Genomic DNA, 7,500 nt, shown 5'->3' with positions numbered 1-7,500 from the left:
GGAATTTACCGTCCGATTTAGGCTGCATTCCCAAACAACCCGACTCATCGACAACACCACGTAGTGCGACAGGGTTAGGCTACGACGGGGTTCTCACCCTTTTCGGTGCCTCCTTTAAGGGGATTTGGGCCCGGTCTGCCACTGAGGACGCTTCTCCATACTATAATTCGGACGTCAAAGGTGATTGATTCTCAAGCTGGGCTCTTCTTGGTTCACTCGTCGTTACTAAGGGAATCCTTGTAAGTTTCTTTTCCTCTAATTATTGATATACTTAAACTTAGTGGGTGTTCCCGTCTGACCTGGGGTTGCTTCGTGAGGACGCTTGCATCAGGGTCTTTTGCTCCCCATCGATGAGGCTTGCCCTCAACGGTTTTTAAGGAGCTAGTGCTTTCAACCACCATGTGCCGTGGCTGCCATCGCCAAGGGGTTGTTTTTTGGGCCAACCGTGAGCGGGAGCACACGGGAGGCCAATATCTGTCACCCCTAACTATTCCCTATGTAGGGGTTGAAGGGATTCTTCTCGACATTGCGTGACACCTAGGCAGGCGTACCCTCTGCCTGATGGCATTTCGCTACGTTCTTCATCTATGTGAGAGCCGAGATATCCATTGCCGAGAGTCGTTTCATATATAATATGGACGACGACGCAACCCCCTACGACACTGTTTCCAAGCGAAGGGAGAGCACATCTTTTTTTTGTTCCTTGGCACAATTTGCGCAGGGGTTCGTTGTGCCCATAGAAGAGGAGTTGTAGTTTCCCACATCCCTCCCCTTGGACTTCGAGCGATCGGCCCAAAAGGCCCAATGCCCGCGTTAGTTTTCACTTGTTCGTGGGTCGTTCTGCCTTGCAGGTTTTGACAATGATCCTTCCACAGGTTCACCAACGGAAACCTTGTTACAACTTCTCTTTCCTCTAACTGATAAGGTTAAGTGGACTTCTTGGGACATTGCCAACGACGAACCACCCACGTCGCCATGATCCGAACACTTCACCGGACCATTCAATCGGTAGGAGTGACGGGTGGTGTATACAAAGGGCAGGGACATAGTCAACGCGAGCTGATAACTCGCGCTTACTAGGAATTCCTCATTGAAGACCAACAATTGCAATGATCTATCCTTATCACGATGAAATTTCAAAGATTACTAGGGCTTGTCGACCAAGGCTATAGACTCGTTGAATACATCAGTGTAGCGCGTGTGTGGCCCAGAACATCTAAGGGCATCACAGACCTGTTATTGCCTCAAACTTACTCGACCTAAGTGGCTGTAGTCCTCTAAAAAGCCAGCCGCGGAGGGATGCCTTCGCGTAGCTAGTTAGTAGGCTGAGGTCTCGTTCGTTAATGGAATTAACCAAACAAATCGCTCCACCAACTAAGAACGGCCATGCACCACCACCCATTTGTTGTTTGGTTTGGAGCTGGTTGGGGTTGATGGTTATCTCAGAAACCAGATTTCTTCTCTGGTGTCTTGGATAACCTCTGTTTTATCCTTTGCTGGTTTTTTCTTTTATTAGCTTGGTTTTGTCTGGGTGCCTGTACTCAGTTGTTTTCCCTGGCCTGTCGGGGTATTTGTTGTTTGTACATAAACTCTCTGGGTTTTCCCAGTTTGTGTGGCTTTTTTGATCTTCAATTTATACTTACATTTTGATCAAAAAGAAGAAGAAAGAGCTCTCAGTAGAATCAAGAAAGAGCTATCAGGGGTGTGGAGAGAGCAAGCTAGAGAGAGATGCTCTCATTTTCTCGAAATTTCTTTCCCTCCCGTTTTCTCTACTGATCGGCTCTTTTCCATGATTACTGGTTTCTTTCTTTTTGATGGCTAACAATAAGAAGGCAAAGATGACCCTTGGGTCACGGGGAAAGAAAACGGTGAAGCAACTTCAAACGGAGGCCCAAATTGAGCTTCATAAAAACACGGTGATAGCTCTCCCAGTACAAAGACAAGTTGTTACAGAAAATCTTCAAAGGGAGGTTGTAATTTCTGAGCCATTAGAGACCTTCAAAACCATAGCTAGAGGTTCAAGCCCAAGTAAGTACCTGATTAATGTCGACGAAGCAACTACTACTGATGTGAGTCCGAGTTCTGTCAATGAACGAGTGTTAGTTGAAGACTGCTCTGAGGAGAAGGAACTAGAAGAGGAACAGTTGGATTACACTCTCTCTGAGAATAGTTCAGGTGGTAAATCCAAATTTTTTGACTACAATGTACCTCGTTTTGTTTATTCAGAGATTAGCAAACCCAGTAATGGATTATTCACATCTGAGGAAGGTCGTGGGGCTAGGGTTAAAACCACTGCTGCTTGTGTTAATGGTGGGAATTCTGATTCTGAGGTTTGAAGTCAGAGTGATGCTCTAGTCTTTACTGCTACTAGTTCTCCTTCAGGTAATCCTGAGGTTCCAATTAAGGGTAAATGGCGTGATTTATTTAGTAGCAATGGAAGTTTAGATTCTTGTCCAAAGCTTGAGCATTTTTCTGAAATCAGTGCTAAGAAGAACTGTGTTTTGCTTGGTGATGACCTAGATGATAATTGTGATGTGTGGAATAATTGTATAATTGGTTATGTTGCTGGTAAATTCCCTTGGTATAGGGCTTTGAATGGCATCATTGAATCGGTCTGGAAATGTGAGGCAGTTTTAACTATTCATGATTATGGTTGGTTGATCTATAGATTCACTAAGGAAGAAGATAAGCTTGTTGTGTTGAGTGGGGGTCCTTATTTGGTTTATGGGAGACCTTTAATGCTTCGATCTATGCCTGAATATTTTGATTTTGCTTCCGAAGAAATGACTGAGGTCCCAGTGGGTTAAATTCCCTAATTTACCTCTGAAATATTGGTCTAAAGTGTTTATCCAAGATAGCTAGTGTGTTGCGAAAGGCTTTACAATGTGACAAAAAACCTCCACCCTCTCAAGGCTATTGTATGCTAGAGTTTTGGTGGAAATTGATCTGTTAGATGAATTACCTCACACCATTGACAGTCTGTTACCCAATGGTACCCCCTTAGAGCAGTCCGTGGAGTATGAAACCCTGCCTAAATTCTACAAAAATTGCAAGGTTCTTGGACATAACATTGGGGTGTGTTCTAGGCCTATTAATGCTAGAGCTGGCAGCAGAAAGGTGGGGCGTCAGTCTGATGGCAATGTGGAAGGTGTTAAGAAATGAAGTGTGTTGAATAGAATGGGGGATCAGTCTGGCAGGAATGGTCTAGTCGATAATCAGAAAGGTAAGACAGTTCTTGAAACTACTACTTTTGATCCTATGCAGTTGGAGGTTGATGATGGTTGGGAGGTTTTCAGAGGCAAAAAGAACTCAAAAACTCCTAAAAAGAAACAGTGGACTCAAGGCAGTAATGGAAATCAAGGTGGTGGTGGTCTGGTTACTCATGAGGGGCATGTCACTCTCACTGATAAAGCTGATAAATCTAACCAGGTTGGTTCTGTGGGGGCTAGAACAAGGAGTGGTGCTAGGAATCTTGCCAAGAGGACATCTGGTAGTGCTAGGGGGTCTCCATCACCTCCTCCTATTCCATATTAGTGTACAGTTGGAATATTAGAGGGCTCAATAGTCCTCTAAAGCAGCATGAGGTTGCTAGCCTCATGAAGAAAAGTAAAGTTGATGTTTGTGGTCTTTTTGAAACTAAATTGACCTTCTCTAAGCTCAATTCTTTTCAAAAGTTTAAGTTGAAGAATTGGAAGTTCCTTGCTAATGTAGGCATTACCAGTATAGCTAGAATTGTAGTATTCTGGAATCCAGTTAGTGTTAATGTTAAGCCTATTGCTTTCTCTGCTCAAGTAATGCATGTTGCTATTACCTGTTTGGTTAGCCAGATTAAGTTTCATGCTGCTTTTGTTTATGGGTTTAATACTATCATTGCTAGGAGAGTTCTCTGGGATGATTTGAGGAGCTGGTCCCCCAATGTTCCTTGGCTTATTCTGGGGGATTTTAACTCTGTCCTGTCTCAGGTTGATAGGCATAGAGGGAGTAGTGTTACCACTTATGAAACTGCTGACTTAAGGGAGTATTGCTCAGATTTGGGTCTTTATGATTTGAATTACATTGGTAGTCATTACACCTGGTCTAACGATAATGTTTGGAGTAAAATTGATAGTGTTCTTGTGAATCCTCTCTGGTATACTATGCAGATGCTTTGCCAAGTTCATTTTTATCCTCCTGGTGCTTTGTCTGATCATTCACAAGCTAGAGTCCAAATTGGTGCTCTTCATTTACATGGTAGGAGATCTTTCAAGTTTTAAAATATGTGGGTGGAGCATGATCAATTTCTACAATTGGTTAATTCAAACTGGTCCATTCCTGTTCATGGTACACCTATGTTTATTCTATGTAAAAGGCTCAAGCATTTGAAAGCCCCTTTGAAGTTGCTGAAGAAATTGCACTTTTGTCATATTTCTAAAAAGGTTATTGGAGCTACTTCTGCTTTGGAAGCTCACCAAATTCAGACCTATCTATTGATGAAGTTGGAAGCGAGTTTGTTAAGTACTATCAACAGCTTCTAGGGACCTCCAAACCAACTCTTCCTTTGGACCTGAATGTGGTGCAGAATGGTCCCTGTCTTGATGAAGGTGCTTAGTCTCTTTTTCTAGCTCCTGTTAATGTTGAGGATATTAAGGGTTCCCTTTTCTCTATTGGGAATAACAAGGCTCCTGGGCCTGATGGCTACTCTTCTGGCTTTTTCAAGAAGTCTTGGGGTATAGTTGGGGATGATTTTTGTGCTGTAGTGAAGGATTTCTTTAATTCTGGTGCTCTCTTGAGACAAGTGAATCATGCTGTGATTGCTTTGATCCCTAAATCTGCTAATGTGAATTCTGTGAAAGATTTTAGACCTATATCTTGTTGTAATGTTACTTACAAAGTCATATCTAAAATTCTTGCTGGACGACTAGCTAAGGCTTTGCAAAGTATTATCAGCCCTGCCCAGAATGCTTTCTTGGGAGGGAGGAGAATGGCAAACAACATTAACTTGGTTCAAGAATTTCTTAGGAATTATGGCAGGAAAAGAACTTCTCCTAGATTCCTTATGAAGATTGATTTCAGAAAGGCTTTTGATTCTATTCAGTGGCCATTTATTAGGCAGCTGCTCTTGATGCTTGGGTTCTCAAGGCAATTTGTCCGTCTTATTATGAAGTGTGTGGAGACTACTTCTTTTTCTGTGGCTGTCAATGGAGATCTGTTTGGGTTCTTTCATGGCAAGGGTGGGATAAGGTAGAGGGATCCTCTTTCTACTTATTTTTTCATTGCTTGCATGGAATACTTTTCTAGATTGCTGAATATTGCTTTTGCAAATCCTGAGTTTAAATATCATCCTAAGTGCCTTCATCAGAAAATTACTCACCTGGCCTTTGCAGATGATATCCTTCTGGTTGCTAGGGGAGACAGGCCTTCTGTGCATATTCTTCATCAGCAGCTGTTGAATTTCAATAGTGTTTTGGGCCTGGAAATTAATGCTGATAAGTCCTCCATTTATTTTGGGGGAGTTAGTGATGTAACCAAGCAAAGTATTCTTCATGATACTGGGTTTCAGAAGGTTCCTTTCCATTCAAGTATTTGGGAGTTCCTCTTAGTCCTCATAGACTTTTGTCAAGTCAGTTCTCTCCCCTCTTGGAAAAATTGGAGATGGCCATTCAGAGCTGGTTGGGGAAGCATTTATCCTATGCTGGCAGACTGGAGCTTCTGAATTCTATTTTGCAGGGAATTGTTCAATTCTGGATTAGCATTTTTCCTCTACCAGAGCAGGTTATTAAGAAGATCACTTGTTTATGTAGAAATTTTTTATGGGGTGGAAATGCCTTGAGGAGAACTTCAGCTCCTGTTGCTTGGGTGAATGTTTGTTTGCCTAAGAAAGAAGGGGGTTTAGGGCTTATGGATTTGAGGGCTAGAAATCTTAGCTTCATTGCCAAGCATTTATGGAACATCCACAACAAAGCTGACTCTCTATGGATACAGTGGGTGCACCATTGCTATTTGAATCAACTTCCTTTTTGGCAAGCTAGTTTGGTTTGCAAAGGAACTCTTCTCCTCTGTGGAAGGCCATTTTCTATCTCAAAAACCAGCTTGTGCAGGATTATGGAGGGCAAAATCAGGCCATAAGTCTTATTCATAGCTGGCAAAATAGACCTCAGCTATTTTCCAACTGTGCTTATGAGCATTTCAGAGTTAAAAAGGCCACTGTTAGCTGGTTTAAAGTGGTGTGGGAAGCTTGGTCCTTGCCTAGATATAGTTTCATTCTTTGGCTTACTGTTTTGGGGAGGTTGAGAATAAGGGATAGACTGAGATTTGTTCCAACAGACACCTTTTGTATTTTTTGCAGGCAGGAAGAGGAGTCTCATATGCATTTATTCTTCAATTGTAATTGGACTTCTGACTTTTGGGGAAGGATTACCTGCTGGTTGGGAATTAATAGAAGAATGGCTACTTTAATTAGTTCTATTAGAGGGTTGAGGAGTGGCAGGAATGTCTCAGTAGCTAGAATGAGGAGTGTTTCTCTAGGTCTAGTAGTGTATTTGATTTGGCAGGAGAGAAATGGAAGAATTTTTTAGAAAACTTGTTATCCTATTGAACTTTTGATTCATAGGTTTCAAGTGATGTTCTTTACTATTATGTTTTTCCATGACAAGAATACCTCCCTTCCTCCAGTAGCTGGTTATGCTGAGTTGGATTAGGGATGGATCTGTGGGTAGAGCTTATGGATAGTTCTATTTGCTTTTCTGGTTGTTTTCTTCTCTGGTTGGAGCTGTGGGTGCCTTGGCTAACCTCTGCTTGTGTCTGGTGCTTGCTGAGAGAGCTGGGGTTTGGCTGCTGTGGTTGTTTGCTTGCTTTGTGGTTTCTGGAGCTGTTCTTTGTTGCTGGGTTGCTGGTCCTGGTTCTGGTTTGGCTCTTGACCTTGTTTGGTGTTCTGGTTGGCTTTCTAGTTGCTGCATGCCTTCTGGTGCTAGTTTTATAGCTGGGATTTGGTTGCTTTGGTGCTGGATGACTAATGGTGTTTCTTGTGGTGTTTTGTTGTGTTGGATCTATCTTTATGGTCTTCTCACAATGGAGCTTTTATTTACCCATTTGGTGTTTGGTTTGGGGTTGGTTGGGTTTAGGTGGTTATCTCATAAACCAGTTTTCTTTTCTAGTGTCTTGGATAACCTCTGTTTTATTTCTTTGCTGAGATTTCTTTTGCTTAGCTAGGTTTTGTCTGGGTGCTTGTACTCAGTTGTTTTTCCTGGCCTGACCGGGTATTTGTTGGTTGTACATAAACTTTCTGGGTTTTCCCGGTTTTGTATGGCTTTTTGATCTTCAATATATACTTACATTTTGATCAAAAAAAAAAAAAGAGCTCTCAGTCTGTCAATCCTTACTATGTCTAGACCTGGTAAGTTTCCCCGCGTTGAGTCAAATTAAGCCGCAGGCTCCACTCCTGGTGGTGCCTTTCCGTCAATTCCTTTAAGTTTCAACCTTGCGACCAGACTCCCCCCAGAACGCAAAAACTTTGATTTCTCA

General features: G+C 42.4%; 2 pseudogenes; both read right to left on the bottom strand.

Annotated features, from left to right (window-relative positions):
- LOC120004682 overlaps positions 1 to 308 on the bottom strand; it is a 2,660-nt pseudogene extending 2,352 nt beyond the window's left edge.
- Positions 309 to 985: 677 nt separating this feature from the next.
- Positions 986 to 7,500, bottom strand: part of LOC120003612 — a 7,494-nt pseudogene continuing 979 nt past the window's right edge.

The sequence above is a fragment of the Tripterygium wilfordii genome, chromosome 8 (assembly GCF_013401445.1).
Source record: "Tripterygium wilfordii isolate XIE 37 chromosome 8, ASM1340144v1, whole genome shotgun sequence".
NCBI lineage: Eukaryota > Viridiplantae > Streptophyta > Magnoliopsida > Celastrales > Celastraceae > Tripterygium > Tripterygium wilfordii.
This window is presented reverse-complemented; position numbering and strand designations above follow the sequence as displayed.